The following is a 20,523-nucleotide window of genomic DNA, read 5'->3' as shown; positions in this document are numbered from 1 at the left end:
CACAATAAGACATAGATATCCTGATTCCATGTGTTCTTCAGAAGTCACGCAGCTTTCCTTCCATGGTGTATAATTAGAATCATGGGTCCAGGTTTTGAACAGACATCTCTGAGTTATACATGCTTCCAACGTCTGTACAAATCTCTTATCAAAACACTCATGCTTCTCAGCTGAATCTGCTTCTCCCTTAAAGGAACATCGTATACAATAGGAACTTCTAAAATTACATCATTTGGACTGTAGGCATTATGCTTGAGAAACCTTTGTGCTTAATACTGGCCAACCTGTGGCTTATGTAGCACTCTTTAAACTCCCTCATGTCATGAGCAAAACAAACCACCACTTTATTTCTTTCAATGTGTCTATTAAATTCCACAGGATATTTGGGAATAGGAAAACAATCTATTATTCTAATCAATTCTGTAGGTTTTCTTCCATAATCTCTTCGCTGCTTCTTGGCCCTCTTGGTGAAATCATGTCTATTATCACTTCCTACATCATCTTACACTCTTTTTTCTTGTGTCTGTTTCTCCCAGACAAACCTCAATTTTATTATTTTGTTTGGTTACATTATATTGTCTTCACTGCAGTCATTTCTTTAGAGCATTCAAGTTGGGTTTATGTAGAGATATTATTTACGAATAAAAGTTTAGAGTGAGGAGCTGGGAAAGATAATTTCCTAAATTTCCTCAGTAAATCACAGTTTTGACTAGACCTAGGCCAACTCTGACCAAGACAATTTAGAACTGATTTGGGGTATGTCTACGTTATTCTAAGAAAGCTGCTGTAAGTGTATACTTGGATGGGTTTTCTGTAGGTCTTTGCAAGTCCGGACTCCGTTTTATGGCGTTCACATTTCTTCAGTTGTGAAAACAGAAGAACACGATCTAGTATTTACCTTACTCCTTCACATGCCAAACATCTTAAATTGAAATAATCTCTGTATTGTAATGACTCATTCCGTCAGAGAAACTTAATGTACTTCATTCACACAAATGTTTTAACCATCATAACACTTCTGTGAACTAGTGGGGTGTTACTGACCACTGCTGGATGTTGGCCATCCTGCCAGTGTCGCCTGGGAAATTTGGCACATTTGGCAGCGCATCTTCGGAATCTCACCTTTCAGTTTCATCTGCACATTAGAAGTACTGTTCCAAAATGAAAATAAAAGGATGCTTCACTAAGAGTCAGCTCTGGCAGGAACACATACTACAGCACTGAACTCATCGTGCTAGTGAATGCCGTGCTCCAGCAGTTTATTTAATAGTGGTGGTATTTATAGAAAGCTCCCTCCCGTGATCTTACTGCCAGTAACACAGATGTCCCTTGAATGCACTCTACTTTAAATAAAGGTGAAAGGCTAAGGAAAATATAAAAAGAACCCACCTTTAATATTTTACTCGAACAATAACAAGCAGGGTGTGGCCACTCCGAAACTGCGGTTTGACGGATGCTTGGGAGAAGGGAAGGGTGGGAAATCTCTCTGCTCACCAGTTCCACAGTCTTGTTAGCAAAAACACATCTGACACCCGCGATTGTGGCCTGGGAGATACAGTGAGAACAGGCAGTGCTCTCAGTTACTGCAGTGAATAAAGTGTCCTGCCAGTGCTTGGAACGTAACCGTGGAATAAGCATTTTTAGGGCTGTTAATGTGAATAGTGTTTGCAGAAAATGCCCTTTCCAGTTTGAGAGTGGTACGATAGTGAATGAAACCCACAGGAATACGGGTAGGTCAGAGATGGGAAAAAGTACCTTTTACTCATGGATGAGAGTTCTCCTTGGGATACCATGTAGTTTTCAAAGGGTCTTGTTTGTTTAATTAAAAGTAATGGCCTGAAGTTTCTGTGAGCCAAAATGTTAAGCCTTAAGTAATATGTATTTACCTGAAATCAACTTAGTGGAAGCTAGCGGTATCCTCAGCCTGAAAGAAAAATAAAAAATCACATTTAGATCCACCCAGCATAGACTTCCAGTAACCCACAATCACCCAGAACTCATTCTCCAACATATGATGTCACCTGGAACTTGCACTCCGTTTTCTGAATTTTCCTTTTATTGGGGTTTATTCATTTAGTTCTGATTCAAGAGGAGTCAGAGCCTAAGGAAGAGTTCTAGTGACTATAGTCACAGCCAACGTGCTTGGCTGTACCAGAAGACTCCAGCAAATATCTTCCACTCTATCTTATCTAACTGTGAAAAATTTCATTCTGAGAAAAGGGAGTATTTTTCAGAGTGTACAGCATGGTTGAGTACCTGCCGTAAAGCAGATTTCTCATGTCTCCAAAAATGATACAAGCAGGTTGCAGTGAGCCTAGAATCGAGACAGATTTTGTCTGGGCTCATTCAGCACATGGAAAAAATATTTCATCTCATTTCTTCACAAGCTGACACCACAAAGCCGTTCCATTTATTTTTTCCTGACATGTTGTTGTGTTGTTCAATACTGTATTTCATTTCCCCTGACTTTGGAACAAACTGGTAGGGCTGAGTGAAACTCTGATATTTCCACACTTACAAGGAAAAATGAGATCATAAAATACAAAGCTAACATCCAAATAATGATTGGGGTCCCTGTACAGTTAGCTGGATGCTGTGCAGCTATTTCTGTTGCTATCTGTGCATGGGCACTACTTAAAAAAAGAAAAAAAAAAACTACCCTACAACAAATTTTCACCTAATCTTGGGCTGTCAACTCGAGAAAATTAGCAATCCTGAAAGGCACAAATAACACAACTTCCTCATCTGTGTCCTTGTAGCTCGCAGCTGCTCTGGGCTGAATGTTAAGCACACAAGTAAAAGAAAATGGAGCACATTGGAGTCTTAGAGAGGGACTGAGCTTTACTGCATGAGAATAAATCTCTTGTGGAGTTCCATATTAGTTGAACTATGAAGGTGAATGTAGAACCAGCTGCATTTAAAAGGTATTGAAAAAGTACATAAAACATGACTCACTGCCATTTTCTTTTGTCTCTTCAATCCATTGTGGGCAAGAATCAAGCAAATACTTTTTACACTGACCCAGCAGCAAATGTTTGTTTGTCAGTTTGTTCCAAACAGCAGCTGAGGAGAGAAGCGGAGACACATCTGAGCAAAAAATCAAGGATGGAAAGTTCAGAGAATGCAACGAAGACAGAGGTCCCTTGTAAAATGAGAGCAGGAAAAACTGCTAACAGAAACAAGTCCATCATCAGTGTGGAGCCACCACTCCCCTTTCCAGTGGAGTCTACTTTAGCTCTGAAGCTGGGTAAGTCATCAAATCACTTTTACCCATCTCTGGCCTTTTGCCTCTGTTGATTCTTTAGGCTGAAGGCTCCTCAGAGGTGGCAGCCTGTCCTTGCAGCCCCAGGCTCCGTGCTGCCTGGTTGGAGACGTACCGCCTGTACGTTACTGTCTGGCAAACACTGCAACACAGTCCATAAATAATATTGTTTTACAACAGCCCTTTTCTTCAGATCCCAAGAAAAAGACATAACATATTGTGTTATAGGAACAGCTCTCATCTGGTAATATTAAAGATTACCCAAACTACTCTCTGGTTCCCCCAGAAGTCAGATGAAGTTGTAAAATCCCTTTCAGCAAGTTGGTGTGATTCTAACCTGAGTTTTGGCCTGAGCTTGAAAGAGTTTCTTCTGAAGAGAGTTCCTTTGAAAAATTAAGGTGTGAAATGTGTGTCTCAGAATGATCATGAAGTTTTCAGGTTTTCAGGTCTTATTCCCATATTTGCCAGTACCTTTTGGCTTGCCTTTCTAGCTTAAAATGGCAATTTTAAAAAGGGGGAAGAAAGAATCTGCTATTGAAAGTATATTAATGCAAAGTGATTTTTTGTATGTGCACAGCAAAATAACAGCAATGACTCTGTGACCTGTCCAAGCTCAGGGAGCTGTTTCTGTCAAATACTTGTGGTATGACTGGACACACGCTCAAATGAAGATCTTTGTTTAGTAAATACTGAATATTCCCTAGTCCTTTATATCCTGTCGTCATTTCCTTTGTACAGCTCACAGCTGTAGTTTCAAGCCAATGTGCAGAGTTACTTGGTCAGGGAGTTTCATAAGTGCAGTTAACCACGTAACAGAGATCTTTTCTGATGGTTTTCCTCTCAAAGTTCTTGGAGTTCTGGAGGCTGCATCCAAAGGCTGCATACCAACATCTTCTGTGTAAAACTTGTAATTAGTAGATTTGTTCACTGTCCATTTAATTATGAACGTACTGTAATGCAAACACAGATATACGTTTATATGTATAAGAATAGGGAAGTTAGTTGCCATGTCGTCATGTTCTGTGGTTTTGGAAAACCACAGGGTGTAGGGTGGAGATAGCCATTGTACTACATTAGCTATTTTCTCACAGTTTTGAGGAGCAGCAGCTCAACACACTGTGGTCCAGACAACAAAATATCCAACAAAGCAAATCTTTCTGTAGGTGCATCTGAAGAGAGGTGGGAAGAAGTGGATGCTGGCTGGTTCACGAGTGCTCTGTGAAGTCAGCAGAAACAGGAATAGGGAAAGGGGAAAACTGTGTCATGGTGGAGCCTCATGATAAGGAACATACACTGAGGGCAGGAGGACTGCTCACGCTGGGTCTTCACCATGATTAATGACTGTGTACGTGTGGGCTTTCTGTGGCAAGATGGAAACCAGCAATATTGGCAGGTTTGAGTCATGGACAAGGCACACTGGTTTCAGATTGAAATTTTCCCTCTTTTTTTTTTTCCTCCCATTGAAATGGAAATCACCACTGTGGGTATTTTCCTTTGTATTGTTCTCTTCCTGTATGATTCCACTGTCTGAATGCGCAAGTGATTAACGCCAAGCTACAGTTAATTAATCAAATAATAAACATCTGCGAAGGGGATGCGGCCTCTCTCAGCTCTCACTCCATGGAAGCTCTGATGATGGGCTTTGGCTGTGCAGGGCAGGAGAGAAGCTTGGGAGGTGCACAGCAGGAAATGAGAGAAAACCATGAGCCTCCTGCAAATATGGCAGTAAGCAGCTCTTAAACGGCAATGTGATTCAGCTCTGTGACTAAGAGGTGGAAGGCAAGCCATTGTTTTCCCCTTTCCTACCATGTAGAATTTATATCCAAAGCCACACTGTGAAACCTGCAAATTTTGGAAATACTCAAACCCAGCACCTCCTGGGAATTATTCTATAAGTGATATCAGAGAACAGAACAATAAAGTCCCATGGCCATGGGCAGCAGCAGGTCACTCAGTGCTCCTGCACTAACAGCTGAGACCCAGAACTGCTCACATCAAGGCAGTGATCCTCCCAGATGTGCTTTCTCCAGAGTTAAGACAATGGAACAGCACAAGCTTTCAGGAGCATGGAAGTCAGAGCATCGGTCTGAAGTAGAAATGATTCTGTTGATGGGGTACCAGAAGAAAGATGACAAATGATATTATCACACTGAGGGAAGTGATAAATCTGTGGTGTCCAGAATACCAAACTGATGATTAGCTCATTCAGTCTCAAATTAACCTCATTAGATTTTGTAAATGCAAAACCTCTTTTGAAAAATGACTTCAAAACTGAACCTTACTCCTGAGAAATGGCTGGAATTTGACCTCTTTCTAACAGCTTTAATTTTTCCCCTTTTACTTTAATGTATTATTATGTCGCCAATAAATACAATAAGCGGTGTCTTCTGCCAAAATACTTCATAACATATTATCTGTCTTCCAGAGGGAATGGGGAGGAGAGTTCTGTTTGCTCAAAAATTAAGGGAATTAAAAAACAGAGGTTACACAGAACATGTATTTCATGATTAGAGAGCCTCAGAGGCCATGAGAACAAATAAGGATGTTTTTTTTATTGGACTTTCATGCAAAAATGGTTCTTGCCAATTCATTTACACCACTAATTATCTTGCATAAATAAAAGCGCTCCATGAAGGCTCAGAGCCTGGATCACAGTCACACCTGCCCATAGGAATTTTAACACAGCATTCCCCAGGTGCTGCAATTGGGTCAGCAGCTCCACCATAGGTCTCATGTGGAAGCTGGGCAACTTCAGCATAGCTGGCAGCAGACACCACCCGGGGCACAGGTAGGGAACGTGTGTTTATCATCTCCAGGCAGACTATGGAGCAGGAGCAGTTCTGTATAATGGCTTTTCTGCAGCACAGTTCCCTATGGCTGGAAGCGAGGACAGGTGAGTCAGCAGTCTGTGTCCTTAAGGTGTGGGAATCCTACCATGCAATTTGGGCAGTGAAATTGTAGAACATTTGCATTCAGCTTCACAATACGTGGTGGTGAAAATACTCCACTGCCATTTCCAGAATGAAATGTTGTCAGAGCAGCAAGGATAGCTCTAACAGCATGGATTTGGGGGGAATACTTTCTCTTTTGTTTCTGGAAACTGAGCTCTTTATCTGGCTCTCCCACCTGCTCCAGCTGCACTCTCAGGATTGTTAGTTTGCAAGGTTCAAGGTTAGCCTGACGTTGGGCTCAGACCATGGCCAAGAACTGTAAACATGGGAAAGGCTTGTGGTATGCACCCACTGGGGATATGCCATATGGTGCTCTTCCTCCTCCCCTTCCTTTCTAGTGAAAGGCAACTGATGTTTTTGCAATGAACCCTCGAGGAGAGAACACGTAGCACCTAGACAAAACTGCTGCAGAGCAGGGCTGGAGTTCAGATGGGAGTTTGTTCCTTGTCTGAAACCTTTAATCACACAACTCATGTATGGGACTGGTGTTTGTGAAATCACAGTTTCTGCTCATCTCAGTGCTTGTGGTAGGGTATGTCTGCACTGCTTAGTGGAGATACCTGTTCTGGATCCAAGCAAGTTAGCACATAGTACAGACAGCTGTGTCACTGCAGTGCCCTCAGTCCTGTTCTCCACCATATCCAGACAGAATGAACCTACTGCTAACTACTACCTTGTATGGGCTCTGAAAAGGGCAATAGGTAAATGTTTCAAATTTGATGTAAGTGTAAACTCACAAAAGGCTAATTTTTGTGTAAACCTTCCACAAATTCAGCTAGAGCTGTATTGCAGTGCACAATTTCCATAGCCAGTAGCTTAAATAGGTGACGTGATTCCATCACTGTGTCTCCATGCAGCATGTGACTGGCTGGAAGGCACCCCACACCATCTGAGTTTTCCTTTGAAGGACTGGGCACTATCAGTGCATTCTGAAAGTTTAAACCTGGTTTGCTATTTTTGATTTGGTTTCTCTTGCCTGAAAATTCCCTTAGTAAAAGCAGTGCCTGCTCTTACGTCCTTTCCTGCTTCCCAGATGCAGTGGGGTCTCATAGGCCGTACACTGCTCCCAGTTCTCCCCATCCATTGCATTGTACCTTTTGCCACCCTGGTGCACATAGAAAGAAGGCAGAGAAATGTGTTAAACTGGCTTTGTTTTGTAAGCCTTTTCTCCAGCAGAGAGGAAAGAAACGTGTACATGTACTGGAGCACACAGGACAGAAAATGAGCAGCGTGTCAGGTTAAAGCAATTACAGCTCTGGGTTGTAAGGGCGACGTGTTAACGGGGCTTCTCAGACAAGTGATTTGGCCTCTTGGCTGCTCATGGGGATGCTGGGTGGTATCATGATAGAGTTTTCACATGGCCAGAGCTTCATTACATCATTTGTTAGTATATAGTATATCACAAGGGAATTTTGCTTTATTTAATATAGTAACAATGAACATCTGGCTGCTTTACAGTCCTTTATGTCAGCAAGGACACAGTCAAAATATATCAGTCTCATTTAAAACACTCAAATTACATTTTTGTAGGCTGGCCAGTATACACTGTGAATGAGCAAAACAAGGAAAAGACAATTCAATAACGAAGATAAAATGTCAAATATAATGAGAGCCTGAGCACCATGCAGAATAAATGCTGGCATGAAAGGTGTTAGAGGGATTTAACCTAGTTAAGGAACATAGATTAAACAGGTTTCTTGTTTCTGAGGCCTAGCAGGACTCTAAGGCAGGAGTTACATATGATATGCTGTTTGTATCATGATTCTGATAAAAAATAATGATCTGACTTGCCTGAAAATTCCAGTGTTAAAAATGTCAGCTGTTAGCTCCTTTTGTGTCTCTGTGAGCTTAGTGGAGACATCTGATCATTCCTGACTACTGACATTGCTCTGTTAGGGCAGTGTGTGAATCACATCCTCCCCTTCCCCACCAGCCATGTCATCAGTGCTGCTGCAGAGGACACTGGACCTTCTCTGCCAATCTGGATATGCATACTACTATGCATAGAAAGCATATGCCATCTGCACTCTGGCACTGTGTGTTCTATCACAGGAGCTAGCACACAGTTACAGCCTCTTTAATGGCTATTAGACTGCTATGTCAGCCTCTTCTTTCTCACTGATTCCAGTCTGACCTACATCGAGTCTCCTAATTTTTCTGAACCTCTGTTGAACAAGAAGAGAGTTAGGCCTAAGAGTCACTTATTTGTGTGTTTTGACAGATGGAGAGTTCTGTAATCCATTCCACAGCACAAAATCTTATTGTCATGGGATTTTCAGTGAAGTTTGCTGAAGTATATACAATATTAGAGTTTAATAATGGGAAGAAGAGGACTTGGATGTCAATTCTTGTCAGTCCATAGTGTTACAAACAGACCTTTCCAGAGCACTTTGTGAATGCTGGTTTACACGTTGGAAACAGCCAAAAGGGTAATACTACTGTTAGCTTTTCCTACCAGTAGGCACAAGTAGATTCAGCATGTCCACCCTCCTCCTACCTGGTTTCTTTGGGCATCAAATGCTTGCACTGCTTCCTCAGAGCACCCCAGCTCACCTGCTATTCTGCTTTGTGGATAGATGGTCGGAACTGATTCACTTACCAACCACTGAATGAACTACTGACACTGGGATCTTGTTAATTAAATGTAACCTAGTCACACCCAAATGGCAATAATAGCTTTGGAGTGTCACCTTCAAAGAAGGTTTTCAACAAGATGGACCAATTTAAGGTCATAAAATTAGAAAAAGGAATTATATTTTGCAGGTTTGTTTTGTTTTGTTGTTTGTTTGTTTACTTTAGAAAGCAGTTTTATGATCTGTCAAAGACACAGAGGGGGAAACATTGCCCTCAGCCCCAATTGAAGTGGATCAAAACCCATACAGGGCCTGTGAAACAAACAGAGAGAGTGGTGATGTCCCACATCTTACAGCCATTCAGGGGGAAAGTGATGACTGAAGTTTGTAGGAGTGGATGAAAACTTCCCAGTGCATGGACTCCCTGTTGCTTTGGTCCCAAAGTGACAAATTGCTTTGGAAGCAATGAAATGCAAATGTCCTGCTTGCCTGCAGCAAGGAAACACCTTCCTGCCTTTCAAGCAAGAGAAATTGAAACGCAAAGCTGCTGCTTTTATGCACGATTCCTAGCAGAAAGCTGCTGAAATGGTTTATTTAGCTCACACAGATGTGTTTGGAGCCTGTGTGAAGGAAGGTGCCTCCTACCTGTGGCTTCCCAGCTGTGGAGGCAGACACTGGGGAGGGCATGTGACACGTGTTGAAGGAGGAGGGAAGAAAATGATGAATTCTCAGCCTCTTGATTGAAGCAAGGGAATTAGAGTGAGAGAGATGTAGTACTTCGTATTTGGGTTGAACATTTCAGATGACAAACACACAGAAAACATTACAAATGTAATGAAAGTTTTATTGTCTTCGGAATAATGGAGGGAGACGTTTATTATGCTTGCGTGAGGACAAATAATGTAATTAAGACTGCATTACAATAACAATTGTGACATTAGCAGTTTTTAAGGTACTTAAACTCTTTGACAAATTTTCCTTTTAAGCTTTCTGGATTGCTGCAGCAGGTGATTAAAAAAAGTCATATCCAAAGGTTTATTAAGCTTGTTTAAAAAAAAAATCTGTTGAAAATTAAATAATCTGCATAACTTGATTCCAAGTTGCATCGTTGAACAAAAATAGATTAGGTAGCATCTTAGTAGGATTCAGTAGAAACAGCATTTCATATGTAGAAATTTCTATGTCTATTTTGTTTGGATAAAGGGCACTTTAAGACAGTTTTCCTAAACTTATGCATCCTAAACATCTCTAAATGTTCCAGCTCTGGAGTATTAGCACGCACATTGCTTGGCAGTTCCTTTTTTAACAATTCCAAAAGCAGTGCCATTATATTAAGGCTTTGATGTAGCATAATACTTAACAAACTTAGTCACTCTTCAGCATTTCTTTAAGTGATTTTTAAATTTTATTTTATTTGCCACATAGGCACCGGACACCCAAGGTCAGGCTGGACAAGGCTCTGAGCACCTGACCAGCTGTAGGTGTCCCTGTTCAGTGCAGGGCAGTTGGACTACACGGCCTTTAAGTGTCCCTTCCAACTCCAACGATGAAGTTAAGCATGTGCTTAATTGATGTACTTTATTCACAATTCAATTGATGTATTCAATTGATGTCGTTTATTCACAATGCTCCTGTAAAATCCAGAGCCTTATTTTTATTTTATTCCAGAGCCATAACAATTCAGACTGGGGCATTTTGGTGCTCAGCGAGAGCTGATGCAGGTGGGCTGTTAGATCTGCTGCAGGATGTGCAGTAGTTGACATCTGCATTACTAATACTGCATTAAAACTTTTAATAAAACACGCTGTCTTTAGCACTCATATTCTCATTTCAGCTATTTTCCAGACACCAAAAAGTTGATTTATTTTTTAAAAGAGACATTACAAGTATAAACTATAGCACATCTTTTTTATTATTTGTATGCGTTGCATGTTTCATTGCTGAATACTGGTATCAAATCTTTACACAGGATATTGAATTCAGTCCTGCTAAGGGAAAACGATCCATCTTCCCTGTGCAGAAAGCATTACGTCATGAAGGGATGGAAACAAAGAGCTCTGAGGGACTAGGATAGGCAAACTTCCCTCCTTTTACAGGAAATGGGTGAAGCCTTGCTTGAAATTATTATTCAGACGTTTTGTGCTGTGAAGGAAATGTCTCCCGATAGCACAAGCTATTGGTTTCCTGTTGTGCACTAACAGTTTTGGCATGCCCAACAATGGACAGGAAGGGCAAACATTTGGGGGCAGCTGGAGAACTTGTTTAATGAAAAGAGCAGCCCAAGTAAGTGGGAAGAAGTGTGGCCTGAAAAATATAATTAATAAATTAAAAGGGAGAGGGGAAGAAAGGGGATCAATTATTGATTGCTTTGGTGTGTTTGTGAAAGTAAATAATACCCACAGAATGGCACATCAGGGTTAGCGGAAAGCAGGGGGCACTGCTGCTGACCAGGAAGTATTGTGGGGGGAAAGGCCCTTTGTATCCAACCTAATTAAGAGCCTGATTCAACGAATATATATCCGGCTTCTATACTGAGGAAAGCGATTTTGGGAAGTTTTCACAGATCCGGGATTGTTTTCAAGCAGGACCTTGTGACAGAGGCACTTTCAAGTGCTGTTTTCCAACCCTGGTGTATAAATAGCACTGCCACCAGGTCCCCAGTCCACCTCAGCATTGAGCCATCTGTCTGCTGTCTTCCATTGGAAGCAAAAGCAAGCAAAAGGAAAGGGCACAGGTGATGTTTTTCTCTCTCAAGCCTTCTTCTCAGCCTGCTGCAGCAATAGAAAAGAGGTGGCTTCCCTCTGTTATTTCCTGAGGTCACTGGGATCTGTCCCACTATTACCAGTGTGGTGATGTAGTGTCAGGGCTTCCCTCACGTTTGCATCGTTGTCTGAGTCATTTTGGCTCTCTCTTGCTCTTGAGGGCACAAAACAAAACTGGCTGGTGCCTGGTACTTGGTTACAGCCTCAGAGGCTTCCAGAAATCTTTCTCTTAAAAGGGAAGTAGCAGTGGGGCAGGGAGGGGATTGTCCCCATCTGATCTGCTCTTGTGAGGCCCCATCTGTGTCCAGGCCTGGTGGCACAGCTGCCCAGGGAGCTGTGGGTTCTCCATCCCTGGAGGTGCTCATGGCCAGGTTGGATGGGGCCCTGGGCAGCCTGATTAGTGGGGGCAACCAGCCTGTGGGGGGGGCTGGAGCTGGGTGATCTCTAAGGTCTCTTCCAACCCAAACCATTCTATAATGATACAATTCTTGATACTTGTGATGCAGACACTGCATTGCAGGGCCAGTACCCTCCTTTCCTGAAGCAATGGAGGACACACTGGGGCTCTCCATCCTGAAGCGACACAGCTGCAGTTTCTTACAAGATTTGATTTTCAGGACAAAAGTTTAAAAAAAAAAATTAAAAAAAAAAAGAAATCAAGAAAGAATTCTCTCTTCAGCATTGCAGGCTTCTTTTCAAGATGGTGGCATAAGTTTCATTTTTAAGCCTTCCAAACATTTAAAGGCTATTGCTATAACATATGAAACCTGCATAGAATTTTGTGTTCTATATTTTTGGCAGCAGCTGTTTTTACTGCAATGATCATTTGGATTGTATGGAAATTCAAGTTGTAGAAAACAGCCACTTCATTCAGAAAACAAAGCATGAAAAGAGTCAGTCTGTGCCTTGCCGACCCTTGGAAGGCCTTTGGTAAAGTGTTTTTTATGATGCCAAACCCACAACAGTTTGTAAAAAAGTGCCTGAATTTCTCTTTGGATTTAATTTAGATAGAATTTTAAAATCCATGTACAACAGTATTTCTGCTTTCTACCCTTACCAAAACACAAACCTCAGTCATGTTTGAATCCCACTTTCTTTTAACATATCCTTTTAAATATTTTTGTTTCCATTTAGGACTGCCAACGTTACCATGGAAACCCCCAAAAATAAAGACTTTCCCAGCCTTGTGAGAGCACACCTGCAAGAGCAAGAACGACAGTTAGCCTTTTGCCTGTCAAAAGCAAATCTCCTTCATTCTTGATGTCACCTGAGGACATTTTTTACCCTCGGTATGATTTCTTACCTCAACACTTACTGAAAGTATATGCTTAGAATGTACACAGTTTGAAATATTGCCATGGACCAGTAACAAGCATCTGTTGCTGTCCAATAGCTCTCTTCTTAATATACAACCTCAGTTTCAAGAGGAGAAAGGGCTTTACAGATTGTAGTGCTGAGATTGGAAGTCCTGAAATAACAACATGAAGAACTCACCTCGGTGAGACAAGAAGTCTACAGTGAAGTCCCAGTAAGCTGTCTTAATAGAAATCTTTCCAGTGGCTTCAGAGGATCTGAATTACAAAGAGAACTGAAAGAATTCATCTGCTTCTTCCTAGTAGAGAGGTGCAGCATGGTTAGTGTGCAACCAAAAAACTGGGTTCTACAAAAACTCAGCTGTTCAGAACTTTAGACTTTTCAACACTGATAACTGCTATATATATATAGAACTAAATTTTAGGCAGTCTGATACATCATTTTATAATGGCAACTAATTCTGTGTAGATTTTCATAAAAAGAAAATAGATCATTAAAATGGCTTCACATCTTCTTCTATTCTTATTTATTTATTTATTTATTTATTTCCAACCAGAAAGCAGTTAAGATGGTCGGATTGACTTCAGACAATCTGGCAATATGTAAGTATTATATTTCAATATGATGTTCTTAAATGTCTTAAAATTTAAATAAAAACCCTCAAGCTGGCAAGGTATTTTTAGTTTTTGGAGCCTGCTGTCTTTTTAGGCTGTATGAATTATACATTCTGCTTGTTAAATTGTTAATTTTCTGGTACATGAAGGCTTTTTGTTTGTATGTATCTCTGCAGCATGGTGTCAGATTGACATCAAGTCTGCATCAGAAATGAGCACCACTGGGAAATATAGAGGCTGTTCTTTCTTTTTACTAAGGAAAGGCATAACATAGAGCCCAAACCTAACTAAAAACTGAACTTCAAATACTATTAAAAATACACCTTTGTGTTATTAATGATAATTCACAAAAATCTCCTATATATTGGTTTGATTGTTTAAGCATACCCAAAAACTTAAATGCACTCTGGTTTCACCTAGGTCTGCTGTTTTAATGTTCAAATTCTGGAGCAGAATTGTTTGCCAGTGTGGGCAAACTGCTGAAATGCCAACTGTAACATACACACGTGCTGCATCTTATGTCAAATGACCCTGTTGTAATCAATAGGAACCCTGAGAAATTAGATTCTATTCCACTGGAGTATCAGCCCTCACATCTCAAGGAATATGAAAGAATTAAAGGAAAGAACAAATGCAGACCCCAAGCAAAGTGTTTTCACTGGGGGCTGAGTCTAAAGGGAATGAGATTCATTTAGGCAGAATAGAAACTGTATGTGAAAAATGAGTGTCATGACTCACAGCATCTCAGACTGCAATCTCATCAGAACGTATTTGTTTTGCAGGACTGGAGCTGCCTGTTGTACACATGACAAGCTTTCAGAGAAGAAGCCTGGTGGTTATGAGAGGAGAATCCCACGGAACTGCACAGGTACTGCCAGCAGGAGTGGTCATTCACACAGGGACAGCTCACTGCCACTGCTAACAAAATCCCCAGCCCAGTCACTTGTGAATCACTTTTGGCTGAACTTAGCAGCTTTAAGTATGATCAAAGTCAAGAATATTTGCAGTCAGTAGGATTTCTGTACATCACAAGGGAAACATTTTGCTAACAAATGCTGATTCAAATGTTGTACGTTCCCACTGCTTCAGTTCTTGCTCTCGGCTAAGTAGATGAATGACTAGTGTTGCTACAGAGCTGTCAGACAGCAGTTGTGTTTCAGCATTAGTTGGGGGGCATTCCTATGCATGCATTAGTGCTCAAAATGACCGTTAAGAATTTTGTTGTATGTGTTCATAGATACTCTTTAAGGTGGATTGATGTTGCAGATGGGAGTAAGAGTTGAATGCTCCCATGAAGGTGGGTGGGAGCCCCAATGGAAATCAGATTAAACTGGACTAACCTTACCAGTGTTCTGAGTTATTCGGTGGCAAATCCCATGGAAACTGCACATAGATGAAATGTCTGGGAATTATGATTTTCAGGGTCAATTTTTTGGGTAATGAAGTAAAGAAATGAAATGAATTGTAGAGGAAATTGTAAACTGGCATAGATTTCAGTTCTGTTATCATAAAATTATTCCTGATCCTTTGGCTGGATGCTCCGTGTGAGCTGCCATTCCCCCTCCTAGTGTTAAAATCACCTCTTTTGTTTGTGCATGCTTTTTGGAAGTGATGAGACTGAAACAGCATTATACCACTTCAACTCAATAGGGAATGATTGCAACTGAAAAGCATTTATTTATTTGGTGTGAATCATTCCGTATTGCATTTCAGTTCCATTCTGATGGGGAGCTTTGTTTGTCTTTTAAAGGGTTTACTTAAACATAAGAGGAAAGGAGAACCAGTCCCTGGCACATTTATTTTGCTAATACTGCTGACACATACCTCACTTCATAGAGCTGACATCTTACTAAAGGACATCCAGGACAGTTTCAGCTATTCCAGTGTTTATTTTTACTACACCAAGTCTTTGCCGTTGGTTATCAGGATGTTCGTCAGTGAGAAAGAGAGATAATACTGAGATACTAGCATTAAAGAGAAGGCTACAAATAAAGATGGTGGGGTTTGCTGTAAATGTCAGTGTTTATTGGTTCTACCTTGCTAGATGAGCTAGATGTTAAATAGGTTGGTCTAAGAAACTAAGCTGACGTTCTATGGAGAAAGTTGACTCTTGAAGATTGATGTGTTATGAAGAGGATAAGAATATTATGGCAAAATCCAAGCTAGAGACAAGGATACGCCCTATTCCACTTAGTTTGTTCTAGTTCTGTTTTTCAGACCACTTGAGAGATAAGAGCACTTAGCAAGTGTAGAGCAAGGCTCCTTTCTGTATTACAGCATTCATATTCTGCTGGGAAAAGTTATGTTGCAAGGTGAGCAACATGAGTCTGTACGTGAATTCTCAGAGGTTCCTTAATTGCTGACACACACATGGCCATACTGACAGCATCTCAGCCCAGCCGTGTGGAGTAAGGGATCTGCAGTATTCAAAACCAATCCGTTTTAACATCACGATGCAACATTTGTGCACAGGGCTCTATCAAACCTGCACCTCATCCGTGGCTGGTTCTTTTTGAGACCTGCAGGAGCTTACTGACTCTCATTTCAGGAACCCCTCTCTAGTCCCCACCTGAGCTGGTGGGTGGGTGAGATTCCAGACAAATGGATGGATTACTGATAAGTTGTGTTGTTTGGCCATCTGGTTGTACTGCTGCTGCTGCCAGGCTCATTCTTCAGCTTGATGACCATAATGATTTTGGCAACAATTGTAGCTGCTCCCATTCATTCTTTCAATAATTTCCATTGCCCTTGCCAATTATTTTGAGGATCTTAGTCTTTTCTTTCAGAGCAATGTGTTTTTATGTTTCACGATCTCTGAATGCTGATTTATATACGTAAGTCCCTTTGCAGGTGCTGTTCTTAGAGCACGTTTTACACAGAACCTTTTGAACTAGCTAGTGACAAAATGACTCAGGCAATGCTGCTGTAAATAACCTTTCTGCAGACAGAGAATGAAAAAGAGAAAAGCCTCAGCTCTCCATTTTGCTGGACAGGGCACTAAGCATACAGTCAGACAGGAAAAAAAACTCAGACTTATAGAAGTGTTGTCAGTAGCAGATTCCAGCTGTTCCCTTGGATATAGCATACAGAGGGACTCCCCACACAGAACTGGCTTCAGCTGCATTTTATTCTATGGTTTTGTCTATTTTTAGTATTTTGTCAGCCCCAACAGGCTGAAACAGGCATCTTCTTGTGTATTTTAAGCTGAAAGAAAAGTCAGTGAACACACAGTGAGTCTATACAGGCATCCAGAAACAAAACTGGCATTATAGGATATGAAATTCCTTGCTCTGAAGTATTGTTAAGGCTTATTCTGTTAAGTCCATACAGGCTGTCCAGCTCACATCTTAGCCCACTGGGGAAAAAAAAAGAAGAGTTCCCAAACGTGCTTGAAATACTAAACTACTCCCAGGAGGGAAAACCTAAACAAACAATATCCCCCTCGCTGAACACATCCAGTCCTTCCCTAATTTAAACAGCCACTAGCACTGTTATCACCTTCTGCCAGCAACCCTCTTTTGTTGTTCGGAAGGAAGGCTTCTGCTGCTTCCACAAGTTTTTGCCACCTCTGTACATTGCATGCCTTGGATACTCAACCAGCTGCTGGGCGCTGCTGAGTCTTAAAGGGAGTGACGTACATAGAAAGGGATTCTGTATCAAAATGCTTCTGCGTTAAGGCTGTGTGGTGACAGGTCATTACGTCACTGCCATTCACTCGTGCCATCCTTTACATAACGGGCCAAACAGCACAAAGATTTTAGCAGAATGCATTCAGAATGAGAAGCTGCCTATTATTAACATATACTGGTGTATATCACAATAAAGCAGATGGAGCATCTCTAATTACCATCTGCAACTCATGAAATTAGGGTCTGCTAGTCTTAGAATCTTGATACAAGAGGTTATATTAGTAATCAAAGCGGTACTTGGAGAAAATCATCAGTTACTACCAGAAATAAAAGCATTTCAGATGTCATTTCCTTGAATATGTGCTTAATAGTTTCAAGTCTTTGAAAGCATGTTCCAGCTACTCCCCATCACACAGCTGCACTGACTCCACGCTCTTTGGATGCAGTTCAAATCCTGTTTTCAGTATGACAAGAACTTTTGTCCACACTGCAGTCCAGCAACAAGATGCATGCCAATAACCAGACAATGAAAATACCTTAGCAAACAGGCAGGGTTCTGGATCCTAAAGCCTTAAAGGCTGGCTAATCCTTCAACACAAACAGGCACATAGCTGTAGTACTGGATGCACAGTTAAACTATACCTGAGATGGCCACTCCCAGAAGCAGGTTCTGTGACAGGACCCAACTTCTCCTGCCCAGGCTGCCAATGCAGACACACTGTCAATTTAGTGCCATGTCTCCTTCCATCACACCACATCAGGTTCTGTCTGAAAGGCTGCAGGACACCTCAGCTGCCTAGCCTCAAACATATGGCCTCAGCACAAGAGCAGCTGAAACACAGGGAGGTGATGGAACCAGGTAATGCCCAGAGCCTGCTGGCACTGCGGCGTAAGGATTAGATGCTCGGGGCAAAGTTGAATATTCTCTGAGTACATCAGTTTGCTCATCAGCCTGAAGTCTGCTCCAGGGGTCTGATAGGAAATTTAATTCAGAGCAGTTGTGAAGTCTTTTCTGTAGGATGTACTCATCTCACCAAGCTTCCCTATCCACTGGATCAAAGAAACTGCACAAAATGACACACAGGCATGCACAATTTCCTAGCAAATGCAAATACGTACTTTAAATGTGATGTTAATACAGTGGATTGCATTCAAGCATGCTGAAGGTCTACTTAAAGACCAGCATTTGCATTTCTGAAATGCTTATGTAATTCATAATCACCTGCTAACTTCATGAAGCTCTTCATGCTTCAAGGCTGAAAGACTTGTATGTGATATACATCACAATCCCCAAAGAATAATGGGAAAAGAAAATAGGAAAATTCATTCCCTATTGAGAGGATTTCTCTAAGGCTTCAAGGACAACTTTCCAATTGAAGCCCTGCAGAAGGGCTGATCTGTGGAACGTGACTAAGGCTCAGTATCACCACAGCGTATGTCAGTCTGATGAGGTGCCTACAGCTCTGCTCTATCGTTACAAACATGTAACACCTCTGAATGTAGTAGTTCATCTGCCTTGAGAATTAAGTTTGTCTTTTAAAGTGCAGCATGGCCTTGCAGACAGAAGGAGAAAGAGCAAAAAAAACCCAACATTTATCATTCCTTTGCCAGGCAGTTTTGGTTTGAAAGAAACCAGATGAGTTGTGCATCATTCATCTGAGGAACAAATCTACTCCACAGATTTGTCTGAGAGACAAGTGAATGCAATCCAAAAAAGCTATCCATTTCAGAATGGGAGGCTTGAATTCCATCCAACGGCAAAATGCATGCTGAGTAGCATCCATTTATTCAGGACAGTAATGGCTTCTTTTAGAAGCACATCGCCTTCATCATTTGTGTTAAACATGGCATATATACCAACAAAAATTCCCGTATCTGTGAATGCAGGCTATCTGCCAGCTCTACAAAGGGAATTTTTCTTTTTAAAACAGCTACTGAGCTAGAGCTGTTGCCTGCAGAGCAGATTTTATATGTTCAGTCTACTGTGATCATCAGGTCTGAGTGCACAGTAACTGGAATTCGTGAGCCTTTCCAAGTCACCTCCTGAGTAAAGCCCTGAACAGACAGTCCCAGAAGTGAAGTAAGGAACAACTTCTCTCCCCGCCCCTTTGGGCAGCTCACATATGTGCTTTCAGCAATACCTAAAGCAAGAAAAACACCTAGATCCACTTCACTGGGACTGACAGAAACAGAACGGAAATGAGAAACTGATTAAGTGGTGAGCCAGCTTTACTTGCCGAAAAACTTACAGTTTTCTTCCCTAATGTTTTTTTGTGTTTTTTTTTTTTTTTAAACACTTCTTCATTTTTGCTTGTATTCCATTAAGAAGAAAAAAAAAAAAACAAAAAAAATCTTGGCTCACAAGTTCTCAGTGCCTACACAGATGAAAGCTGTGAGAGGCCTTAAATGACTTCAGCAGGAAACTACTGGGAAGGGGAGTGGTCTGTTTTCTGACAGTCCCATTACACATTTCTAGGAAAAATCTTTTCAAGTTCTGTGTACGAAAACGAAACAGGATTACAGCACTGCCTCTCTTGGAGACGATCTCAATAACACTTTTCCTGCTCCCATGCCGGATTGCTGCAAAGTAATTCCCTTTTTCCTCCCTCCTCTTCTCCATCTATCTCAGGATCTCAAGCTTAGAAATAGCGCTTTATGTTGAACGAGGTTTTAGACTCAACACACTCAATGTCTGCTCAAGGTTCCTTTCAGGTAACCTTCAAGAATACTCTGTTCCACAGCTGCATTCCCAAATCCACCCCATTACCCAAGCCCCTCACACAAACTGTTTAGTGAGCTCAGGAGTTTTCCACTTAGTAGCGATGACAAAGCACTGGACTACTGCGAAACCCATGACAGAGGAGCTGAGCAATAGCAGACGCCAGCCAAATAGATCACTGAGGTGGAAGGTCATCCTTGAACTCTATTTCCATTTTTCCCCTCTTGGTAAATTGCTCTGGGAACAATCCTCTTTGCTAGCATAATGTAATCAAGAATTAGAAAGTCACCACTGCTTACACAGCACAGCAATTCCTGGCCTGACTGACTGTGCTGGGAATTTCAGCTGATGTCTCCACCCAAGCAGCATGTGGAACCAATGTAATGGCTAACACAATTCAGAGCTTAAAATGGAGTGATGCTGCAGTTCCAGCTGGTCATGTAAGTCAGTACGAGAGATTCTTGGAAGCATTATAGGAGAAATAGAAATAACAGAGGTGAGGAATGGCTCCTTATCTGATGATGCAAGATAAAAGCAAAGTAGACAGCGCTACACAGCACAGTGCTCAGAACCAAGGCAGCATGGGAAAGAAGTACATTATTTTTATCCCTGCTTTTAGAACAGCTACAGCCCTTTGCGTATGGAAAGGTGATGATATGTAAGAGCCTACAGGTGAAAAAAGAAAGCTTTCATTCTGCT

General features: G+C 41.4%; 1 long non-coding RNA gene across 5 annotated transcripts in view; it reads left to right on the top strand.

Moving 5' to 3' along the window:
• LOC125698278 (uncharacterized) overlaps positions 1 to 20,523 on the top strand; it is a 30,999-nt gene that overhangs the window by 6,747 nt on the left and 3,729 nt on the right. For 2 of the 5 annotated variants that reach the window (XR_007379149.1, XR_007379148.1), the window contains exons 4-7: positions 3,047 to 3,247; positions 12,683 to 12,837; positions 13,419 to 13,464; positions 14,259 to 19,076. This is a non-coding gene — a long non-coding RNA (uncharacterized LOC125698278). Of the gene's footprint in view, positions 1 to 3,046; positions 3,248 to 5,921; positions 6,156 to 12,682; positions 12,838 to 13,418; positions 13,465 to 14,258; positions 19,077 to 20,523 lie in introns of those variants that run through there. The other 3 variants (XR_007379152.1, XR_007379151.1, XR_007379150.1) reach the window with 3 other exon arrangements.

This window comes from Lagopus muta, chromosome 10, assembly GCF_023343835.1.
Source record: "Lagopus muta isolate bLagMut1 chromosome 10, bLagMut1 primary, whole genome shotgun sequence".
In the NCBI taxonomy this organism is placed as follows: Eukaryota; Metazoa; Chordata; class Aves; order Galliformes; family Phasianidae; genus Lagopus; species Lagopus muta.
The sequence above is the reverse complement of the archived record's forward strand: the minus strand, read 5'-3'. Positions and strand labels throughout refer to the sequence as shown.